Source organism: Puma concolor, chromosome C1 (genome assembly GCF_028749965.1).
Source record: "Puma concolor isolate L17-30 chromosome C1, mPumCon1.1.hap2, whole genome shotgun sequence".
Taxonomy (NCBI): Eukaryota; Metazoa; Chordata; class Mammalia; order Carnivora; family Felidae; genus Puma; species Puma concolor.
This window is the reverse complement of record NC_141674.1, coordinates 143494308-143519710: the sequence shown is the minus strand read 5'-3', so window position 1 is coordinate 143519710 and position 25403 is coordinate 143494308. Positions and strand designations below refer to the sequence as shown.

Sequence of the window (25403 nt, the reverse complement as noted above, 5' to 3'; positions counted from 1 at the left end):
TGGCTGCTGGGGAAAAGCTTGTGTTGCTTCTGAAGCAGGAGCTGGTCTATTCCAGCCCTTGCATTGGGGTGAGGTTTGGCTACGGGAGTGGTGCACTGAACAGATTATGTAGTTTACTCATTCATTCATGCATTCAGCTAATATTTATTGAGCACCTGTTATGTGCCAGGCATTATTCCAAGTGCTGGCAATGATGGAGTGAGCAAGACAAGGGCTTTGTTATGTTTTCCTAGATTTTTAAAATTTAATACACATATATATTATAAAATGATTACCACGGTGAGATTAGTCAACATGCTTATCACCTCAGAGAATTATATATATTCTTACAAATGTTTGTGTAAGAATACTTAAGATTTACTCTTTTAGCAACTTCCAAGATATACACAGTATTGTTAATTATAGTCACCATGCTGAATATTAGATCCCCAGAACATATTCATCTTTCTGATGGAATTAATAGGAGAATTAATGCTAACATTTGGCCTTCTGATTTACAGGTGAATATTCCTTCTAGTAACGCTGCGCAAAAACCTATCTCTTTTAATCACTTGCAACATTTGTCCCTTTTTGATGGTGTTGGAGAAACAAAGACAAGTCATACCTAGAGCTATTTCTTGGTTCAGTCTTTTTCAGAAAATCAGAGGATTACTGGAAAGTGTTTCCAGTGATTTGATCTTTCAGCCTCTTGGTCATGGCCAGAATTGCCCAGATTCTTCTTTCTTCCTGCAGAATCTCTGTGGCCATCTCCTATGTAAACCCTGACTTCCATGATTTTAGTAAAGTCTCTCATAACCAGCAATAGCATCCCTCCCGCCCCGCTCCGGCCAATTGCCTACTTTTATGTTTCTCCCATTGTCACATTAATGCTGTTTTTTTTTTTTTTTTTTTTTTTTTACTGGATTTAATCACTCATGGCAAATGTAAATAGAAATGTATAGTCTGCATTACAGATCGCCCTTTACCTTCTTCCAGAAATGTTTCCTTTGAGTACTTAGTTTATGCAGCTAAAATACGATGATGCATCATAAATTCATGGTTTATTAACAGATTCTTTTTTTATTATTTTATTTTATAAACAGATTCTTGAGCCTGAGAACATAGACCTATCTGTGCACAGAGGATTCTGCAGTGAAAACTTCCAAAGAGGAAAACAAAATACTGTGGGACTAGCTAATGTCTTTCTTAGCATTTCAGAATCGTATTGAATGCTGAGAGTTTGTTGAGAAACCAGAGGGTTTTCTCTGAGGTTGAAGTCCATGTTGTGCTGCCTTCATGGACTTCACAGATTGTGCTCTGGCTAGTCAGGGCTTCCCCCTCAAGGCTGAGATTGGCGGCTGCACTCACTGCTTCACTGCCTTGGGTATTAAGGACTTTGCCAGGATGACCACCACGGGGATTTGATCATAATGCAGTTTTGTTTATGTGGACATTTTCTCACTAGAAAATCGTCCTGCAAATACCAATTTGCTTCACAGAAAATATCAACTAGAGGTTAGATGGTTATTACCATCATTTGGCAATGGCAACGTGCACATTTGGGTGTGAAAAAAGGGCCAGATTCTTAGGTAAGGTATAAACATTTTCTTTTTTTTTTTTTAATTTTTTTTTCAATGTTTTTATTTATTTTTGGGACAGAGAGAGACAGAGCATGAACGGGGGAGGGGCAGAGAGAGAGGGAGACACAGAATTGGAAACAGTCTCCAGGCTCTGAGCCATCAGCCCAGAGCCTGACGCGGGGCTCGAACTCACGGACCGCGAGATCGTGACCTGGCTGAAGTCGGACGCTTAACCGACTGCGCCACCCAGGCGCCCCTAAACATTTTCTAATCATCAAAAATTCATTCTGAATTTGATTAGCTGGAGGAAATATCTGTGAAATAGGAGACCTTGGATCGCCATGGCATCATATACTTTGGTTCAGTTCTTATCTGAGCCAGACTTGATTATAGGGATTTATAAATTTGAAGGTTCTAGATGCTACTGAATTCTTTTTAAAATGTAGGAGTTCAATACCATGAAATAGGAAATCATGAACTTTCTAATACAGCAGATATATAAAATTCTACTTTTTAACTAGTATATGGGTTAGACTTCTTGGTATTTTGGGGACTTAAAAAAAATCTTCCAGCTAATTTATTCAGAATAACCCATAAATGAGACATAACAATTTATCTGCAGTGAAAACAGGGGACGGGGAGAGACATAATTTATTAGCAAGTATAATTTTTGTTGAAATAGAATGTGGAATTAGAATTCATTCATTAATAAAGTATATCCATTTCCCTAATACAATTAAGGGGCTTTAATCTTTGTCAACGATTTATGCCCAAAGTGTGCACAAGACTAAATATCTTCATTTTATTGTCTATTCTTTACTTTAAATTCTTTTCAAGGGGCGCCTGGGTGGCGCAGTCGGTTCAGCGTCCGACTTCAGCCAGGTCACGATCTCGCGGTCCGTGAGTTCGAGCCCCGCGTCAGGCTCTGGGCTGATGGCTCAGAGCCTGGAGCCTGTTTCCGATTCTGTGTCTCCCTCTCTCTCTGCCCCTCCCCCGTTCATGCTCTGTCTCTCTCTGTCCCAAAAATAAATAAACGTTGAAAAAAAAAAATTTAAATTCTTTTCAAAAATTGATGTTATTTTATATGTGTTCAGGTTTAGTACTCACTTCATGTGTACAGTTATGTTTCTGAGGACTCATTTCATTTTCTCAGAGCTGTCCTCTGCTTGTCCAGTGTCATAAAGGAATTTCTGTATTTCTGTGAGCAACCCGGGCCCCACGCTGCTCCCTTGTTCTGCACGCCTGCCAATGGCAGAATTATCAACCAGATGTTTTCATTAAGAGACAGAAGCATAAAGCAAGGCTATTCTCTGTGAAGAACAAACAATAACTTTGGAAAGGTAAGACAGAACCTATGTAAAAACAGCTAAGACTATTCTAGGGCTCCATATGCTGTTTGGCAAGTGGATAGAGTAGGAACAGTGGAGACTTTCTGTAAAATGTTGGCCAAGGAAAGATTTGGGTTCAACATTGGAGGATAATGAGATTTTTAAGTAGGAAGATAAATCAGAAAGCTATGTTTCTTGATTTTTTTTTAATGCAAAGAAATGTTAGCTTATAGAGCTACATCTTTAAAAAATGCTGTTTAATTTAAACTCCCGTATAAATTAAACAAGGGACGTCAGTCCTGGATTAGTTTATCATCTTCCCTCTGTACCTGTCCAGAGTGCTTGACAAGGGGCTGGCAAGGAGTCATCTCTGGGGAACTGTCATCATGTTCTCTTGAGGTGGGGACATTGAGGCCTGGCAAGAGAATGAAGTCTCTTTGCTGCACCGAAAGGGACCTGGGCAGAGGAGCAGAGGCCTGGGCTCCTGTCCCTGTCCACCATGAGCATGTGATGTGACCTCAGCCACAGTACCTCTCAGGACCTCTGTGCCGGTCTGTGGGGCACCCCCTTCCACCCTTCTCCGCATGTCACCTTCTATGCGTCTTGGAAAACAACTGAGCTTGCGGCCTGTCCTGCCTTTGATTGCCTGGTCTTTTGTGGAGAGAGATTCAAGGAGAAAGGGAAGCCTCAGCCTCTGCTGTTCATTTGCTGAAGGAGACGCTGGGCTAAGGCGAGGCTGAGGCAAGGGCAGCCCTCCCTCTCCCTTGTCTCCAGAGGCTCCCTCACCCTTATCCAGTTAAGTCAGATTCAGGTCCAGAGGTGGAAGTCCCAAGTGCTCTTCATCTCTGCGGAGCACGCTGGTTATCCGCAATCAGGCAGCACGCCAGCTCCGAGCCTGCCAGTAGCCAAACCCCTGTTGTCCTTAGTAGAAGCTGAATGGGGAATATGCAACCTGAATTTGGCACATGAGGGCAAAGGCAGACGGCAGAACTTGGAAAAGGGCTGGGGAGGACTGTTCCACTCTTCCCAGCATGCTTACACTCTGGTGTGAGAATTAGCAAACTTCAGAATTCCAAGCTTCCCAACCTCTTGGCCTTACATGGCTGTTTCTTCTGTGTTCCCATCACAGGCCAGCATCCTCAGTGCTTCAAAGAACTTAGGAGCTTTGCCATCAGCAGGATTTATGAAAGCAACCAGCGCTCCCACCTTCCACCCCCAAACACAGCGTGGTAGATCGCAGTAGGTTCCTGACATGCATTTCTTTGGGGGGGACCCCCCTTGATCCTCCCCAGTTTTTCCTGCCAGCGTGAGCAATGAACAGATTCCCTGGGCCCTGCATTTTGTTACAGCCTCTTTGGGGGGCGTCACCTTTCACATCCAGCTGCTGAAACCCAGCTCCATCTTCCCTGCAGGACAGGGTGCCGCCAGCTCCCTGCTGTAGCGTTTGGAAGGCATCTCCGAGGACGGTGGGGGCCGGGGCACACGGCAGTTCTGCAGGCCTCCGGATGTCTTGGCTGCGGGATGGCCTCCCTGGCCGACTTTCAACCAATTGAGAGAAGAAAAATTTCTCTGGCACAGCATCTCCTCCCTTCAGGTCTTGAAGGGAAGCTATGACTGCCCTAAAACGTTTCTTTCTCTTCCTCCCATCTCTAGGAAAGACAGAGTGTCGTCCTAAATGCTGTGCCCTTACCTAGGAGGGATTAGATGCTTTTGGTCAAAGCAAGAAGAATGAGAAAAATGTAGCTTCATGAGGTGTGAGAAGGTCACACGGAGTTGTTCATGGAATACTTCAAAATGTGTTAGCCGGTATTTATTTTTTTGCCTTGAAATACCTAAATCAAGAAATCAGAGATGTAAGCATTTGCAGAACTAGGATTTGTATGGATTCAAGAACAGCACAATTCCTTGTAATGTCTGCAGATGTATTTCTTCAGCAGAGATGGAGGTTTGGGCCCAAGCAGGATTAATTTTTCTTGGAATGATACATTTTGTAAATCAGTGGGATACAGAATGCCATACAAGCACTTTCTCTGGTTCATCCTCAAAAGAGAGAGCTTTGTTACATGATTAGATATACGGTTAATACAATGTCTATCTTAGAGTGCTCTTCAAAGGGGGGGGGGGTGACATGGGTATTATCGATATTTATGTCCAAACCAAAATTCTCAGACATGACTCATTGAGAAGGTAACAGAACAGAAGCTCAGGGAAGAAGACCTTAAGTAAGCATTTGGGGACTTACTCTTTGTACCCCAAGAATATACTGTCAGGGTCAGCAGGTGTGCAGGATGGTGTAAGAGCGCCATCTTGTGGCTAAGGCCATCATAAATTTTTTGAGATGGAACACTCAAAAAAGAATTCCACCCAGGTTTTTTGCCTTTTTGAAGCTACGGTTCCTGATAGCTGCTTTTTGTATTATCTAAAGCAGTTCTTTCCATACTCAGTTTTTGTCAAATGCAATTTTTTGAAGGGATTTCTTGTTGGGGCACAGGATACTTTTTTATGTTATAATTGAAGGCATAGCCAAGACTTTGTTTCACATTATGCCTTTCAACCATGGTCCATCCATAGGCCGTTGGGTCCACAGTAAGCTGAAAACTCTAAATATACTCTGAGTGGTCTAAAGTATTTTCAGAATATCATTTCCCATGCTCTGGAAACTATGCTTCTAGAAATTGACAGTCTCATTGAAATCTATCCTTCATCACATAAAAAAAAATACTAAAAAATTATTTTAAAAAGTACTTATTTATTTTTAAATTTTTAAAAATGTTTATTCTTGAGAGAGAGAGAGAGAGAGAGAGAGAGACAGAGTGTAAGTGTAAGTGGGGGAGGGGCAGAGAGAGAGAGAGAATGAGAGAGGGAGGATCTGAAGCAGGCTCCAGGCTCTGAGCTGTCAGCACAGAGCCCGATGTGGGGTTCGAACTCATGAACCCATGAGATCATGACCTGACCCAAAGTTGGATGCTTAACCAACTGAGCCACCCAGGTGCCCCCAAAATATTTATTTATTTTCAGAGATAGAGAGAATGCAAGTAGGGGAGGGGCAGAGAGAGCGGGAGATAGAGAATCCCAAGCAGGTTCCATGCTGTCAGCGCAGAGCCTGACGGGCTGGATCTCACAAACTGTGAGATCATGACCTGAGCCAAAATCTAGAGTTGGACGCCTAGCTGACTAAGCCACCCAGGTGACTAAGCCACAGGTGCCCCTATCCTTCATCACATTTAACACCTTTATTTTCATTGATATGATGGTGTCTAAAATTTTTTTCTGGAGAGTTTTATTTATTCTTGAGTTTTAAAGTCAGAAATTCTTGAGGGAACAAGCTTGAGGGAAACTTTTACTTATTTTTCTTTTTAAAAATTGAGGTATAACTAACATATAATAGCATTATAGTAGTTTCAGGTCTACAACATAATTTGATATTTGTATATATTGCAAAGATCAACACAATAAGTCTAGTTAACACCTGTCATCATACATACTTACATGGTTTTCTTTTCTCATGATGAGAACTTTTAAGATTCACTCTCTTAGCAACTTTCAAATATTCAGTACTGTATTAATAACGATATTCACTATGCTGTACATTACACCCCATTGCTTATTTATTTTAATTTTATAACTGGAAGTTTGTACTTTTTGACCCCCTTCCCCAATTTCCCCATCATCCACCCCCTGCCTCTGGCAACTACTAATCTATTCTCTGCATCCATGAGCTTGGTTTTTTAAAACTTTATTTTTATTTTTTAATAGATTCCACATATAAGTGAGATCATATGGTAATTGTCTCTGACTTATTTCACTTAGCATAATGCCCTCAAGATCCATCCATGTTGTTTGTTGTTGCAAATGGCAAGATTTCATTCATTTTTATGGCTGAATAATATTCCATTATATTTATATATATACACATATATACATGTAAACATTCCATTATATATTAGAATATATGCCCATATATGTCTGTATATATGTCCACACACACACACACACACACACACACACACACTAATATATATGTATGACATATATATATAATATATATATTGATAAACATGTATGACAATATTTCTTTATTCATTCATCCATTGGTGGATGCTTAGGTTGTTTCTCTATTTTGACTATTATGAATGATCCTGCAACGAACCTGAGGGTGTATATATCTTTTCCAGTTAGTGTTTTCCTTTTCTTCAGATAAATATCCAGAAGTAGACTTGCTGAATGATATGGTAGTTGTGATTTTAATTTTCTTAGGAACCTCCTCATACCGGAAATTTTTCTTGATTAAGCTTAGGCAAAGTAATTTTGTGATTTACCTAACAAGGGCAGTCTTTTTTTTTTTTTTTTTTTTTTTTTAAATAAGGACGGTCTTAGCCCATAGTGAGTTCATTCCAATATTCTAGTATTTTTGAAAGTCATCTTAATTAAATTTTGGAACAAGGAAGGGTGTAAATATACAAAATAAAAAAGTCCATTTAAGAACATTCTTGCTTCCCATGAGGCATTTGGATATTGCTTGTAGTATGATGGAGACAATGTTGGGCAATTATCTCTCACTGGAAATCAGACTTCTCTCCTTCCTACCCAGAGGTCTGGCATTTTGGAGGGCATTGGATTATAAAGTAGACCAGTCAATTTATGATTAGGTCAGGACATTGGAAATTTGTTCATTTAACAACAGGGGCTACTTGTCAAGAACTGAGACAACTTTGCCAGTATATTCCCAGGACCTCCAGCCACCCAAGTGGTTCCTTTGGTCAGCGCCTCTGTCTCAGCCCTGCCGTTGATCTTTAGGACAGAACGTCCAAACCAGTTACTCCCATTTCAGCAGCACCACACAGTGCTTAGTAAACAATAAGAAGACCTGGGAAACTCTTTCCCCCATATCCTTTTTCTCTTACCCTGGAGGTTAGCTGTTTTTGGAAGGGTGTTATGAGGGCTCCATTGGAGAAAGCAGCAAACTGTATATATGACGCCATCCCCTGGTCTTTCAAAGCAGACTGCTGACGACACCTAGAGAGAAAAAAAAAAAAAGTCACATCATTCTCCTTCATATGCAAAGCAGGAAGTAAAAATTGGCATTTATGTGTCGCTTTTCATGACCAGAGACCTTTTTGTAGGGAAGCTCCCTGCAGTGTCCCCATTTTGTTGGTAATGGGGCTTAAAATAAAGAAGAGGGAAGGCCAGAGGAGGTGGTGAGGTCAGCTTGCTCCTCGTGCATGATTAGTGTTTTCCTTGCTCTTAACCCCCCTGCAGGGTGGCCTTTGCCCTTCATTGGCATCACCCTTCGTTGGAGCCCCATGTGACTGCCCTAACAGAAGCTTCAGGAGCATTCCTGTCCATTGGGTGTTTCCATCTGAACCCCACTCTCCATTTCTACTTTCCCTGTGGAGCTCTGCTGCCCAGCATGGACGTATTAAGACCTACTTTTTGCACGACCTAACTTCTGTTGGGATTTTAATTTGAAATGAAACTTAAATGCACTGACCCTGTGCATTCTGATAATTTAACAGCCCTGTTGGGAGACAGGTAATGATGAGAATGTCATTCTGGGTCCATCTTGCTCCTAAGCCTGACAGGTTTTATTTGGAAGAGCTGCTTCTTAGTGATGGAGAAACACTCATTCTTTTCCTGCCTAAGGAGCTGCTGAAATTTATTTTTTCTTCCAGGTGTTAGGAAACAGGAATTAAAAATAGTGTTTGACCCAGACACACTGTGCAATAAAAAGTTCTTGCTTCTGTCATGTTGCTGATTACCTGCACCTTGCGAATAAGGAAGAGAAAGTTCTGTTACCTAAAAACAGAAGGAGTGAATAATTCTATTTAGGGAAATTAGAGTTCTTACAAAAGGGCGAAAGCTTATACTTTTTATTTTTCTCCTTGTTTCATGTGACTTTTGTCTTGAAGCCCTCCTCCCCACTTCCTCCCACCCCCACTAGCTAAGTGTTGTGTCAGATCATTTAGAACTTTCTAAATAGGGGAGGAAAAAAAATTCTTCCAAGTTTGGCTCCTCTGTCCTTTGAGATTATACCGTCTGTGGAGGAGAATTTATAAAAAGATGGGAGGTTTGGGTTCCTGTTACTTTTGGAAATGGTATTTACCCAGATCACACTGAATCTGCCTCTCGCCCTAAATGGCAGATGCTGATAGGGAGCAATGTTCACGTGCTGGAAAGGCAGCTGGGGACCGCACAGTGACCTCAGGGGACCTCAGGAGACCTCAACCCAGAGGGAGACTGCCACTGTTCCTCCAGGATACTGGGCCTAGCCCCCCGGCACCCTCCCTGCTGCTTTCAGCAACTCTAAAGTTGGGGCGGCAGTCCATCCACAGCACCAGGGGTGGACTTGCCCAGGAGTTTAATTGCACCGGCAAACAGACAAACACTTGTCAACATAGTTCTTCATCCTCATTTCCCTTCCATTCTCCACGGTCGGTATTTGACCAGCCATGTGGCCCCCTTCTGGCCCTCAGACATGCCCAGCTCATCCCCTGCCTGGCATGGTGCCCTCCAGCTCTTTGCCTGGCTCCCTCCTCCTCACGTGGGCCTGAAGCAAAGAAAGGGGCCCTTTCGGCACCAACCTCATCAATAAGTTTTCTGTTTTCCGTCTTCATAGTATTTTCACTTCCAGAAATGCTCTCAGATGCCTGGTAAAAGCACAGACTGTGGTGTCAGATCCCTCGGGTGTATCTCAGTGCTGCCACTGGATGTCTCCTGTTTCCCCTTCCGCATCTAGCTGCTGCTCTCCTCTACCTGGTTCTGGGCCCATCTCTGGGTTTCTCACCTCCAGCTTTCCTCTCTGTTTGCGGTTGGGCCAGCTAGTCAGGAAGGCTGCGGGTGGCGGGGGGGGGGGGGGGGGGGGGGGGGGGAGGGGGAGCTGAGGCCAGTGCAGAGTCTGGCTTTCTCCCGGGCTTGGCACCTGCATCCCTCTAGGAAAGGCCACACCTCTGGCCAAGAGACACTGTCCTGGTTCCTGCACCTGCTCCCTCACCTCAGCCGTTTGCACTAGAAGAGCACACAGGGCTAGGCCTGTTCCTGTCTGTGCCCTGGGGTTCTACACTACCTTGTTGGTTTCCTTGAATGCTTCCCCTACCTATGTGAAGAGAATCTTTATTAAACTCTCTTGAAATCACTCAGTTTCAGAATGCCATTTATTTCCTGAAGAGGGATAGAACTTACTGGCTATGTGAACATGATGTAGTTAATTAACCTGTCTGACTCATCTGACATCTATAAAGTGCACATAATAATAGAACCTCCTTCACTGAGTTGTTGCAAGATTACATGAGTTAATACATGCAAATGCTTAGTAGGATGCCCTCACACATGGCAAATACTACAACCATTTGCTATTTTAATTGTTGTTATTATAATTGTTATCTTGTGTTTGTTGACCTGTGTATTCCCTCCTTTGTCTCTGCTGGGATGTATGTGGGCAGAGGCTATATCTTCTTGCTACCTTGCTAGGTTCTAGAACAAAGCCTGCTCCACAGAGATATTCACTTGTGCTTGTGCTGTGTTTGTGTGCTTTCTCTCTCTCTCTCATTCTCTCTATGTATACAGGTATTTTTTTTTTTTCTTCAACGTTTATTTATTTTTGGGACAGAGAGAGACAGAGCATGAACGGGGGAGGGGCAGAGAGAGAGGGAGACACAGAATCGGAAACAGGCTCCAGGCTCTGAGCCATCAGCCCAGAGCCCGACGCGGGGCTCGAACTCACGGACCGCGAGATCGTGACCTGGCTGAAGTCGGACGCTTAACCGACTGCGCCACCCAGGCGCCCCTGTATACAGGTATTTTTAAACTGGCTGTCAGATAATGAGAAAACTGTATTCCATAATAAAGTTTAAGTCAACATTTATGGCCTGTGTCAAGTTTTATTATTGTAAAAATTAAAAATCAGTGAGGCACCTGGGTGGCTCAGTCGGTTAAGTGTCCGACTCTTGATTTTGGCTCCGATCATGATCTCACAGGTTTGTGGGTTCGAGCCCAGTGTCGGGCTCCGTTCTGACAGTTCAGAGTCTGCTTGGGATTCCATCTCTCCCCATCTCTTTCTGACCCTCCCCTGCTTTCTCTCTTGCTCGCTCTCTCTAAATAAATATTTTTTAAAAATTAAAAATCAGTTATTGATTATAAGTGAATTTTAATTGAATCCATAATATTTAGAAAAGGGAAAGTAATTGAAAAACTCTTTTTAAAAATTTTTTTTAATGTTTATTTATTTTTTAGAGAGAGACAGACCGAGTGCGAGCAAGGGAGGGGAAGAGAGAGAGGGAGACACAGGACTTGAAGCAGGCTCCAGGCTCTGAGCTGTCAGCACAGAGCCCGACGTGGGTCTTGAGCTCACGGACTGTGAGATCATGACCTGAGCTGAAGTTGGATGCTTAACAGACTGAGCCACCCAGGCACCCTGAAAAACTCTTTAAATAAGCACTAGTTTTATCAACTTTATGAATTTTTAATTTGCTAATTTTGAATTTAGTAAAAAATGTTTCCCAATTTACTTGTTTTCCAAGGTCTTAATCAAACTTTTTATTTAGGCAGACTCTGCCTGCCAACTTGGAAAAAATAAATAAAGCTAAAAACATGTTTTTAGGGGAAAAGTTTCTCTTTGGGGTTTAACATAAACCTATCAGTGAGGAAATAAAACAAGGTTACTTAACACTAGGAGCATAGTTTCTTGGGGAGGTGGGTGGATATAAGAATGAATGTTCTTTTGCTAATGAATATTCTTTTTTTTGAACCTGAAATTAAGCAGTTTAAAAGTACAACTTTCAGCCTAATAAATGCATCATGCAGTGTAGACTTCCATGCCTTTCTTCCTTTAAAATTAGCTGGGTTACAAATTCTTAGAGGAGGGACTCCTGGCTGGCTCAGTCAGAACAGCATGTGGCACTTGATCTTGGGGTTGTGGATTCGAGCCCCATGCTGGGTGAAGAGATTACTTTAAAATTTTTTTTAAAAACGTTTATTTATTTATTTTTTGGGGGAGAGAGACAGTGTAAGCAGTAGAGGGGCCAAGAGCGAGGGAGACACAGAATCTGAAGCTGGCTCCAGGCTGTGAGCTGTCAGCACAGAGCCCCCATTGTGAGGCTTGAACTCACAGACTGTGAGAAGGAGATTACTTTAAATAAATAAATAATAAATAAATAAACAAACACAAATTCAGAGAATGGTCTGTGTCATTTGAGTGTGTCTGGCATCGCTGAATGGCAGTGGCATTTGGACTGTTTAGTAAGTGCATTGAATCAATCCTTAAAATTTTGGGCGTGTGTGTGTCAAAAGCCCTCTTGGTATTGAGCAGGAGAATTAAGGCTTTCTGCAGCGGCAGTTTCGGTCTAGAGCATTTATTGAGCTGTAGACTGTACATGAGGCGGGAGGAAGGAGGGTTAAGAGGACCGGACATGAAAGAAATAGCCACACAGTCCTTCCTTCAAGTAGTTTACTGTCTTGCCAGATATGTGCAAAGGGAAAAGGCTTGAGGCCATTTAGAGATGAAATGAATGTATGGAAAGTAAGTCTGTGTAGACAAGGGGACTGTAAACAAAGAGTGCCTTATATTAATTTCTCTGGGGAGCTTATGTTATGAAACATCATGTAGCCTGTGTTAGCAACCTGGTAGTTACTTCTACAGTAGTCAGTGTTGTCTCACGAGGGCGCAGAAACTCTGGGACTGATCTAGTGACGACAAATGGGCAAATATCTAGACGAGGTCGAAGCTAATTTTGTCCACACAGTGGTTTCTTCAGCAGGCATCCGGTGTGACAGAAGGACAGTCTGGCCTTTAAAGCTCGCTGTAATGGCATTTAGAGAACTGGGTAGTGCACCAGCTCTAGAATCAGACTTCTGTGTTCTAGTCTTGGTGCTGTTAACTGGCAGGTGTCTTGGCCGATTCTGTGTCCCCTGTTTTCTCATCTGTAGAGGGGGATGATAGTGGCCCTCTCTCACAGTGTTGAGAGGATCCAGTGAACCAGAGAGTTCAGTGCTGTTCTTATTTGACCTGCTTACTAATCTTGCAGCAGAAATACCAAAAACTTTTGAAGGTGGAAAGATCTTGACATCTTTGACAAGACCAACTGCATTAAGTGAAAAAAAACTTCGATTTTTAAAATTCCCTAGTATGAAAAATTAAGTTTTATTAAAGCATTTCAGTAGTGTATGATTAAACCATGATTTTTACTTGCTGTCCTTAAGCCTTTGTAATTCATTACAGCATTCTTTTTTTTTAATGTTTATTTATTTATTTTCAAGAAAGAGCACAAGTGGGGGAGGGGCAGTGAGAGAGGGAGACACAGAATCCGAAGCAGGCTCCAGGCTCTGAGCTGTTCATGGGGCACGAACCCACGAACCGTGAGATATGCCCTGAGCCGAAGTCGTGTGCTTAACCTACTGAGCCACCCAGGCGCCCTTCATTACAGCATTCTTAATATCACAACCCAATGAGTTAGATGTGCTATCTTCATTCACTGATGGATTAAATTAGTTGCAAGTTTAGCAAGTCAGTTGTTGATTTCTATGGGCTGAAAAATATGTTTGGGCTCATGCTTTAAGGGAAAGAAGGTTAAACTGAGTATCAGGAGATCTGACTTCCACCCCTTGCTGGCCGTGCAGTCTGGGCTGGTCTTTTCCCTCCCTCAGCTCATTTCTTAAATGTGGAACAAAGATACTGGACTAGTGGGAAGAGGATCCCTTCCAGCTCTCACAGTGTTTGGATCTATATTTCGAAGCCATCTGCTGGGCAGTTTTAACAGAATGACTGAAAAATCGGACTTGGTCGTGGGCCTCCTGTTCCATTTTTCTTGTCCCTTCTTTGCCTCATTTTCTGTACCTTGAGGGATGCAGATGCTTGAATCATCGAGGTTGTGCTGCACTCCACTCTTTCCAGAATGTGAAATGAGGGAGCTGGACCTCCCCTAATTGAGTCTTAGATAAACCATGGCTCAGGGTGCAAAGCTTTAAGCCCCTAGCTCTGCAAGACTATCCTCATGGGGTTTACCTTTTAGACAGCTGGATGCTGATAGAAAGAGCAGATGTTTAGTAATAGATGGACATAGTCATTTTTAAAAAATGGATGGTTATTGAGCATTCTTTTCTTTCCCTATGATCTGTGAACTGCACGTCACATGTAACATAGGGCTGCAGTTTAAAATCATGATTCACCCTCAGACTTTTATCCTGTCCTTATTTCATTATCATGATACTTTAGACTCATTACTTGCTTGGATTTAATAGTTTATGAATTGTCCTTTGCTGGGTTACCAAACATCTTGGGGATTTGGGCGGTCCAGGACCGGGAAGGGATGTTAGTTGCTTGAATCGAGACAGTTCCAAGGCCAATCAGGATGGTTGATCTTCCTTTCTTTAGGTCCTTTCTTTCTTTCTGGGGGGGGGGGGGGGGAGGGTGCGGTTCTTAATACATCGTTATTTTTTTTTTAACTTTTTTTTTAACATTTATTTATTTTTGAGACAGAGAGAGAGAGAGCATGAATGGGGGGGGGGGGTCAGAGAAAGAGGGAGACACAGAATCCGAAACAGGCTCCAGGCTCTGAGCTGTCAGCACAGAGCCCAACGCGGGGCTCGAACCCACGGACCGTGAGATCATGACCTGAGCCGAAGTCGGACACTCAACCGACTGAGCCACCCAGGCGCCCCAATACATCGTTATTTCATCATCTTTAAAAATGTATTTTTTAAGTTTATTTATTTTGGAGAGAGAGGGCAGGGAGGGAGGGAGATTATGAGTAGGGGAGGGGCATAGAGCGAGAGGGAGAGAGACAATCCCAAGCAGGCCGTGCACTCAGCACAGAGCTGGACATGGGGCTCAATCCCATGAACTGTGAGATCATGACCTGAGTCAAAACCAACATGCTTAACTGACTGAGTCACCCAGGCACCCCCAATCTATTTTGTTTTATTTTTTTATTTTATTTTTATTTCTTTTATTTCTTTTTTTTAAATTTTCTTTTTATTTTTTAAAATTTATATCTAAATTAGGTAGCATATAGTGCAACAGTGACTCCAGGAGTAGATTCCTTAGTGCCCCTTACCCATTTAGCCCATCCCCCCCCACAACCCCTCCCGTAACCCTCAGTTTGTTCTCCATATTTATGAGTCTCTTCTGTTTTGTCCCCCTCCCTGTTTTTATATTATTTTTGTTTCCCTTTCCTTATGTTCATCTGTTTTGTTTCTTAAAGTCCTCATATGAGTGAAGTCATATGATTTTTGTCTTTCTCTGACTAATTTCACTTAGCATAATACCCTCCAGTTCCATCCACGTAGTTGCAAATGGCAAAATTTCATTCTTTTTGATTGCCGAGTAATACTCCATTGTGTGTGTGTGTGTGTGTGTGTGTGTGTGTGTGTGTGTGTATACACACACCACATTTTCTTTATCCATTCATCCATCGATGGACATTTGGGCTCTTTCTATACTTTGTCTATTGTTGATAGTGCAGCCTTATTTTGTTTTAAATAAAATCTGTGCCCAACATGAGACTTGAACTCAAGACCCTGAGATCTAGAGTTACATGTTCTACAGACTGAGCCAGCCAAGCACCCCTATTTCTTCTCTTTAAATATCTTGTTGCCCCATGCCTTTCTGCCCAAGGACCCTTTCCCAGAGACTGCTACACCCTTGTGTTTCCTCATCATTCCCTTGTTGGACCAGACCTGAGGCCGCACAGTGCATGAGCCATCTTCTCTGGGCTTCGTTCAACATCAGTCTCAATCACACAAGTTAGCTCTGAAAGAAAATGAGGCATCTTGAACTTGAACTTGAGTTTCAAGGGTCTCTTCCCTTTTCTGTGATTTCCTTTTTACCATTATGATATGTGCCTTTGCTTCCATGTGACCAACACAGTCCATCTTCTCGGCCTTAATCTGTTTCTCCTGGATGGAATGTCCTCTCCCAAAGACTTGGATTTTTCTCCTCAGAGCTGTTCAGTGCCACACTCTGAACAGCCAGCTTCGCTGGCTTCCTATCCCTAGCACTTGGTGCGTTTTTATGTATTTATTCTTTTCTTGGTGATACTCACTTGTGTGAGTTCCCTGTTGCTTATTAGATTTTAAGCACTAAATGCAGGGATCTACTTTCTTTTCCTGTGACTCTCCCAAAGCTCCCTGCAAGCTGTTTGCCACGTGGTTACACATGAAATATTTTTGACCAACAGATTGCTCATTTGGTCTCAGTCTTGGTCGAATGCTAAGGAGAACAAATTAAAATAATACTGTGCCTTCACAAAAAGACAACTATAAATGTGGGGTGCCTGGGTGGCTCAGTCAGTTAAGTATCTGACTTTGGATCAGGTCATGATCTCATGGTTCGTGAGTTTGAGCCCTGCGTTGGTCTCTGTGCTGACAGCTCAGAGCCTGGAGCCTGCTTTGGATTCTGTATTTCCCTCTCCTCTTTCTCTGCCCCTCCCCTGCTTGCACTCTGTCTCTCTCTCAAAAATAAATAAAAACATTTAAAAAAATTTAAAAATACAAATATAAATGATATGGGTTATATATATTGCATCATGGTGATGAAATGATCGCATCGTTATCTGGAAATTATATGGGTTAAATATTCAGAGGGGCAGTGAAAGTGCCCCTGGGTGGCCTCAATTTTGTAATGCATGTTTTCCCAGCTGTGTTCTTTGATCATCTGAAGGTTACAATAACAGTTAATATACCAGTAACCATTTGGTTCAGCAGCCACCATGGGAATCCTTGAAATTCCCAGGCTTAAATTATTTCTTTACATTTAAAGGGACTTAGAGGCTGCGCCCTCATTCTCTCACTTCAGTTAGGGTTTGGCTCACATGACCTATTCCTTGTGGTGGTACTGGCAGGCGGAGAGGGTTCTGCTGGCAAGACTGATGATGCCACACTGATGATGTGTGAAGAGGGTGCAAAGAAATGCGTTACTCACAAATGGCAAAGTTCTGGGATGAGCAGGGCAGGCTCCCAGGCAGGTCTGAAAATGGCTTAAGCCAGCAGGGAAGGGCAATTGGTTTTGGCTTAGGCAGTGGTTGGGGGTTTGGGCTCAACCCTTCCTCTGTGGCATCCTTCTCTGTGCCTTCCCATCTGTGGCTCCCAAGTCACTAAGTGGACTCTCCTTTCCCACCTCAAGTTCATCTGCATGGATATTGTTGTCACAGTGACATGCGTTCCCCTAAAGATCTAGAGAAGTGATTAATCTTGGGGATTAGCAGTTAGTCTCAGTGTCTCCTAGTGGTTAAGAGTCTGTACTTTGGGATGAGATATATTTGGGCTTATCTTTGGCCTGCTTAATAATCGTATAGCTTTGACAGTTATATGACTCAGCAACTCATTGTGATCGATTTTTCATATGTAACATAGAGACCATAATTGAATTTAGTTCTTAAACTGGGTTTGAGGCTTAAATGAGTTAATCCATGGAAGCTCATTATGGTGCCTGGCGTATGGAAAATTCTCAGTGAATATTAATGAATGTCATAATTATTATCTAACCATTCATCCATTCAACTCCTAGTTATTGAGAGATTACTTACTATAAAACAGGCACCATTCTAGGTGCTGGGGATCAGCAGGGAGGAGCAAAATGGACCCAAAGCCCTGCCCGTGGAGTATTCCATGGAGTATAAATTCCAGTAGGAAAGACTGAAAGTGAAAAGGTGTTAGGAAAAACACATCCTATGTTAGAGCGTGGTAAATGCAATGAAGAAAAATAAACTACGGTCAGAAAAGCGTCGCAATGGTAAGTAGGGCTGGTAGGAAAAGACTTCAATAAGAAGATGACATTTAAGTAAAGACCCACAGTAGATGAGAGAAGGAGGCAAGTGGTTAAATGGGAAAAGAGTCTTCTAAACAGAGGTTGTAGCAAGTGCCAAGTGTGCCTGGTGTGTTTGAGGAGCAAAAAGGGTGAGTAGCTTCTGTGATCTAAGAGGTCACAAGGAGCCAACTCTTTAAATTTTTTTTTAACGTTTATTTATATTGAGAGACAGAGAGAGACAGAGTATGAGTGAGGGCAGAGGGGCAGAGAGGGGGAGACACAGAATCTGGAGCAGGCTCCAGGCTCTGAGCTATCAGCACAGAGCCTGACACGGAGCTCGAACTCACAAACCGAGAGATCACGACCTGAGCCGAAGTCGGACACTTAACCAACTGAGCCACCCAGGTGCCCCACAGGGTGCCAACTCTTGTTGGACCTGACTTTTGGTCCACGTGAGAAGGGAAGCTATTGGGAAGTTGTGAGCAGAGAAGTTACATGTTCTCTCTTACATTTTTTTTAAAGTTTATTTAGTTTATTTTTGAGAGAGAGAGCACGCGCATGTGAGCGAGCCAGGGAGAGGCAGAGAGAGAAGGAGAGAGAATCCCGAGCAGGCTCTGTGCTGCTAGCACCGAGCTCCACAGAGGGCTCGATTCCATGACTGTGAGATCATGACCTGAAATCAAGAGTCAGGTGCTCAACTGACTGAGCCACACAGGTGCCCCTCTTTTGTGGTTTTAACAGGCTTTCGCAGGCTGCTGATTAAAGAGTAGATTTAAGGGAGGAAAAGCGGGTAGAAGCAGAGACACCATTTAGGAGGCTATAGCACTAATTCAGGCAGAAGATGATGATGGTATGGACTGGGGAGGTAGAGGTGGTGAGAAGTGGTCATGATCTAGCTTTATTTTGAAAGTAGAGTCAGTAGAATTTGCTGATGGATTGAATATGGGGAGTAGAAAAAAGCAAGCAGTCTTTCTTTTGATGACTTTGAAGACTTTTGGCCTGAGCAAGTGGAAGGATGGGGTTGCACTTTGAAGATCAGGAGAGGAGCAGGTTTGGTGAGGGAAGGGAGTAGATCAGGAACTTTGTTTCGGACATGTTAAGTGTGGGATGCCTGTTCAAAATTCAAGTTGGTTATGTGAGTCTGGAGTTCAGGGGGAAGGTTAAGGGTAGATACATACAGTGTGGAGGCATCAGATGTGGCACCCACCTTGGGTACCAGTTGGCCCACCTTGATGTCTGCCACTAGGCAGGTCACTGTGAGCTCAAACTCACCTCAAGTGCCTATCTTTTCACTTTCTGTTGCTTGGCCTTCTCTGAAGCTCACTGCAGCCCAGAAGTGCAAGGAAGTTAATGCCTCCAGGGAAACCATCAGTGGGAAGTGAAGCAAGTAGGTAAATGCTTCAGCATCCTGGGGAGGGTGGGTTCTGTACACTTTTCAGGAGACCCAGCAGAATGTGGCCCACAATAGTGACTCTGAAAATGCAAATTTACATTGGCTTTTCCTGATCCTTTGTCTTACTCTGCCCACTCCCTGACCCTGATTAATGGGATCATGTTCCAGATAAACTGCCTGCACCCAAGTCCTTGGATCAGGCTCTGCTTTCAGATGAACCCAAACTAAGACATCAGTTTGTAAAAAGCATTTAAAGCCATAAGACTGGATGATGAGAGCTTCCAGAGGGTGACTGTAGACAGAAAGAGAAGAGTTCTGGGAACTGAGCCTTGGGACGTTCCAGCATTTAGAGCAGTGATCCTCAGTCCTGGAGGAACATCAGAATCACCTTGGGCAATCTAATAGTGTACCTGTGTCCGAGGCCCTCCCCTGATTAGTTAAATCAGGATCACAAGGCGTGGGCTCTGGCATCTTAAAGTTTCCTGGGTGATTCTACTACACACCGAGGGTTGAGAGCCACTGGTTTAGAGGTTAGAGAGATGAGGATCCAGCAAAGGAGACTAAGGAGTGTCAGGAAAGTAGAGAAGATGCCTGAAAGCCAAAGGAAGAACGGGTTCCAAGGAAGAAGGAATGGTAATTGTGTCGTGCTGGCAAGGAGTCAAGTTAGATGAGCCTGAAATTCACCCATGGATTTGGTCACATGGAGGCCATTGGTGACTTCAGTAAGACCAGTAGAGTGGTGGGCAGGAAAGCCTTACTGAAATGGGTTCAAGAGTGAATGGGAATTTATTATGGGAGCTCTAGGAAACAAACTACAACTCCCATATTTTGTGTGAAAGTTCATGGCAAATTAAAGCAACCCAATAAAAATAAGGCCACTAATGATGCAGGAATGCCATGAATAAAGTTTTGAGCCATTTAAGCTAAGAATCATGATAAGCAAGAGAGGGAGGGATGGACTGAAGGACGGACGGACGGACGGAGGGAGGGAGGAAAGGGGAAAAAGAGAGAGGGAGAACAGGAAGATAAGAAATTGGCTTTAGTTAATGTCCACAACTCTTTCAAGGACTGTGGCAGTAAAAGGGAGCGGAGAAATGGGGAGCTAATTGGAGGAAGAAATGAGCCAAGAGAGGGTTTTTATGTTAGCGTGTTGATATGTCGATACTGGTGGGGATAATCCAGTGGAAAGGGAAAATTGATGGTGCAGGAGAGAAGAGGGAGAATTTATGGTACTCAGTCTTTGAGTCAGAGCCAGTGCATGACTGGGAGGGCTGGTTTTGTCAGGAGCTTGGGCGGTGTGCTCACAACAGGAGAAAAGGTAGAGCACTTGGCCCCATTGCAGTGGAAGTTAGCTTCTGATAGCTCCCAGGAATCTCTGCTGGGCACTGTTGTAGAGGCACATGGCAGCCTGCTGCATCAGCACCTGCAGCGAGTGCCCTTTGCAAATTCTAGCCTCACATCCTCCTCTGTTTCCTAAGCAAGAGATAGATGGAACAACACAGTCGGCTCTAAACACATGCGCGTACACTTTTCCGCAATGCTCTAGGCACAACTTGAATCGCATTAAAACTGTAAACAAAAAGTGTATGTAAGAAAAAAATGCACTGTTTCATGCTATATAACAAGTGTGACTAGTGAGACGACACTGACCATTTTCTGAAATCTTGTTAAACACCACACGGGGGCACAATTCCTTTAAAGCTGCAGTGTATCTGATTTTGTTGACTGAAACAGTGGCTTCTTTGCAGTTCAGTTTCCTGAAGTTTATTTTCCTATTAAATAAGATGCTCTTGTGTCGCAATAATGAAATACTTTCTGCACCTCACAGAGCATTTGAAATGTTCTAGAGACCCAGATTTCTAATTTAATCTCGCCCTTGAGCAATCATTCTTTGACTTTTACAGCCACTTCCCTTGCCCTGAAGGCTCAATGCATATTTCTCTCATTTCTGCTTTTTTATATGTTTACAATGCAGGCTGAGGGCTGGCAACTAGACAGTTTGTGCTAATATCTGGAATAAAGTAGATTGAAGTAGACAGTTTGGGAGAATTTGGAGAAAATGTCCTTTCCTTTCTTGGTTCCCACCGCACCGTTCTAGCCTCTCAGCTCTGAAGCTTGCACTATTACACTTTCTGTTGTATGAAAGAGAAAATTTTTTTGAACCACTTCCTGTTTTCAGTCAAGCCATCATACCTAACTTATATAAATGAAAGTCAAGATTTTGGATATGGGGTAAGATCAAGAGACCAGTAAAATCCAGAACTTGCTTACTGGTCTGGCAGTACAGAGGCTAATGGTCGCAAATAGTTTAGCCAAAATGACAAACTGGTTGAAAGTTAATGCCAGGTTTTAGGTTTCTGGTTTTGAGATTTCTAAATGAGTGCTGCCCAGCACATTGTTATAGTAACAGGTCATTAAGTGTGCAGCACCCTTCAGTTGTGTAATGATATGCTTGTGGGGAAAGATACAGTGGTGCCTGTCATAGTTGGTATGCTAAATTACCCAGCAGTGACTGAGGCAGTATATCTCACCTCTTTATTTCACAGTTCAAAGCTAAAATAGCATATAATATTTTAATGCCAATTTAAGACTGTCCAATAAGAAAATTGTAATATCCCTTATGTAAAGACTTTATGGAAGATGCTGAAATATAAAGAAAAATAGAATAGACAAGCAACAAAGTAGAAGTCACCGAGGCACCTGGGTAGCTCAGTCAGTTAAGCATCCAACTTCAGCTCAGGTCGTGATCTCACAGTTTGTGAGTTTGAGCCCCATGTTAGGCTCTGTGCTGACAGCTCAGAGCCTGGAGCCTGCTTCTGATTCTGAGTCTCTCTCTCTGTCCCTCTGCTCACGCTCTGTCTCTTTCTCTCAAAAATAAATAAACATTAAAAAAATAAAAAAATAAAGTAGAAGTAGCCATCATAAGCTATGTAATTATAAATCCAGTGTCTAAAAATATTCATTTTTATCCATTTTGTGTTTTTCTCAATTTCCTTGAACTGGTAAATGGTTGGTTCTTAAACTAGACATGTTAGGGTAATCCTGACATTTTATGTACCCCTATCATGATCTATTCATTGTGCTTCCTCATCAGTTGTCACCATGGCAAAGAGGTGTATGTGTCTCTAGGGCATTTGTACTTAACCTGTGCATTTAGAACTTCTCTTTTTGGCTTTGTGATAACAGAAATGCTTTTAATTCGTTGAGTTGGGGGCATCTGGGTGGCTCAGTTGGTTGAACATCTGACTCTTGGTTTCAGCTCAGGTCATGATCTCATGGTTTGTGAATTCAAGCCCCACATCGGACTTTGTGATGATATTGCAGAGCCTGCTTGGGATTCTCTCCTTTTTCTGCTCTCCCCCCACTCATGCTCATGCTCTCTCTCTCTCTCTCTCTCAAAAATTAATAAATAAACTTAAAAAATTAATTCGTTGAGCTGTACACTTAGGTTGATTTTCAAAACAGATAGCCAACTACTTTGGTCCTTGAAAGTTAATGCCAGGAATTAATATTAAATGCCAGTACTATTCTCATCCCATGCCCAGAGTAGCCGTTATCCAGAGTCCATTGTCTTTTCATTTTCTGTCCAAACTTATTTCAGTTTTGTTTTTCTTGGACCTCCTCAACTTTTCCAGGTGCAAATACTGGCAAGAAATAGAAACTCAGGCAACCTCAGAACAGCCCTAAATTCCTTTGCCCTCATCACCTGGGTCCTAATGATTACAGTTAGGAGGACTGTGCATGATTCAGTAGATGAGTAGTGGAAACAGCACTGCAGGTGATGCAATGTTGTGGATCCCAGTAGAGCATTCAGCTCTCTATAATTCTTTGGCTTCATGTTATTCCATTAAGGGGGAATCATACCCAATGTTGAATTCTGTGACTCTGTAGAGGTTGCATATTATTAAAATAAAGTCTATGCTTTCATATCGCACATCAAACATTTTTATATTGATATCAATTATATTTTTATGTACTTTTTCAATTATATTTTTAATTGCTGAATCATTGCAATGGGCGTCTAATTCTTTGAATTGTTCTTTTTCCCCCCCAAATTTTAATTTAAATTCTAGTTAGTTAACATACAGTGCAATATTGGTTTCAGGAATAGAATTCAGTGATGCATCACTCATACGACACCCAGTGCTCATCACAAGTGCCTTCCTTAGTACCCATCACTCATCTAGCCCACCCCCCACCCACCTCCCTCTGTCAACCCTCAGTTTGTTCTCTGTCTTTAATAGTCTCTCATGGTTTATTTCCCTCTTCCCATCTCCAATATGCTCATCTGTTTTGTTTCTTAAATTCCACATTCGAGTGAAATAATATATTTGTCTTTCTCTGCCTGACTTATTTCACTCTAGCTCCATCCACATTGTTGCATAGGGCAAGATTTAATTCTTTTGGATGGCTGAGCAATATTCCATTATATATATATATATATATATATATATATATATATATATATATATATTCATCAGTCGATGGACAGCAAATCAAGCATGTTAACAGCATAGAGATCTGTGACATGCTGGAATCTCTTTGGAGAGGAATGTTGCACTTCTCATCCAACTTATGAAAACCAGGAGCTTTTAGAAAAACTGTAGCAATACGTGTAATTCTTGATTACTGTTCATGTTTTTGTATTGTACTTGGACTGAATTAATTGCTTTTTGCAAAGCACTCAAGCACTTTGCTTTTGTGTGGTCTGAGCCACTGATTGTGCTCTTTGTAAAATAGTTACTGCTGTCACATTTCTTCTACTGCTTCTCCATAATGGCTGTGGCTGTGCGGTTCATGTCTGCCATTCACTCAGAGTGTACTGAGTGGGGAAAACTAACCGAACTGGGTTCATTAGTAGGAGTTAAAATAAGTGAGGTGGTTTGAGTGGTGTATATTGGGATGCAGAGGTGGTTGGAAGGGAGAGAAATGTACATCCAAGGTCGATTGCAAAAGAGCAGTACCAAGGGGCCACTTGTCTCCCTTGAGTTTTCCGTGGTGGGCTTGCACACACTCATCACAGTCGTGAGGGACCTTGTCTGTAATTGTGATTTATTATGGAACATTGCCTGCTGGATCAAATGACATGTTTGAAGATAAGGAGCTTATATTTCTTGAATGTACACACCTTTAACTTTAAAGCCATATTCTACTAGAGAAAAATCTTTTCTGTAAGAAGACAAAAAGCCAGTGCTTGGTAAGGTAAAAGAATAAGCTGTATCCTTTCTTTCTTTCTTTCTTTTTTTTTTTTTTTTTTTTTTTTTTTTTTAATTTTTTTAACGTTTATTCATTTTTGAGACAGAGAGAGACAGAGCATGAATGGGGGAAGGTCAGAGAGAGAGGGAGACACAGAATCTGAAACAGGCTCCAGGCTCTGAGCTGTCAGCACAGAGCCCGACGCGGGGCTCAAACTCACGGACCGCAAGATCATGACCTGAGCCGAAGTCAGACGCCCAACCGACTGAGCCACCCAGGCGCCCCGTCTTTCTTTCTTTTTTTAAGTTTATTTATTTATTTTGAGATGGGGGTGGGGATAGAGGGGCAAAGTAGAGAGAGGGAGAGAGAGAGAATACCAAGTAGGCTCCACACTGTCAGCGCAGAGCCGGATGTGGGGCCACAAACTGTGAGATCATGACCTGAGCTGAAATCAAAAGTTGGACGCTTACCTGACTGACGGAGTAACCCAGGCATCTCAGTATCCTTTCTTTAAAAGGTGAGAATTGAATAAAAAAAAAAAAAAAATTAAAAGATGAGAATTGAAGAAAGGAAGAGTAAAAAAGGAAATCAGGTTACTTTTAGCTTTGTAGTTTTCTCACTTTCAAGATTCAGTGTAAAGTTCTATGTGCGTTGTCTCTAATTCTGTAAAGTCTTTAAAAAGAATGATATTTTTACACTTGGTAAACATCACTGATTCATAAACAAATGGATGAGAAGGGAAAATAGGCACTGTTTTAATATTTAGAAAGGGTGTCAAATATTCTAAGGTTTGACAACATACTCAAAAGAAAAACACTTTTATATTAAGAGACTGTTTTTTTGTTTTTAACCTTGCTTTAACTGATAGCCTACTGACATTTCTAGGTGAATCAGATATTAAGGGAGGATGGGTTGAAACAATTAATACCCTGTGTTTATTAAAGCAAACTTTGGCTGTCTGAAGGGTAATATTTCTCTTTATTTGAAGCTTTACCCTTTAAGTACCAATCTAAATTTTATTTATTTGAAATCATTCTAAAATGGATTCTTCCACTTGCTTAAAGGAAGGTAGAGAACATAATATGAAAAAAAGTATTATTTTTATGTCTCGGAGATATTTGATGCATTTTGAGGGCAAGCCATAAATGCAGATGAAATCTATGCATTTATATAGAACACATGTTATGTGC

At 42.2% G+C, this 25403-nt stretch overlaps 1 protein-coding gene and 1 long non-coding RNA gene across 3 annotated transcripts in view; both read left to right on the top strand.

Moving 5' to 3' along the window:
* Positions 1-25403, top strand: part of CACNB4 (calcium voltage-gated channel auxiliary subunit beta 4) — a 264301-nt gene that overhangs the window by 46514 nt on the left and 192384 nt on the right. The gene's annotated exons all lie outside the window — the stretch shown is intronic.
* LOC147578474 (uncharacterized) lies at positions 9756-10748 on the top strand. The gene is made up of 2 exons (XR_015254292.1): positions 9756-10450; positions 10681-10748. It is a non-coding gene; the product is annotated as an uncharacterized LOC147578474 (long non-coding RNA).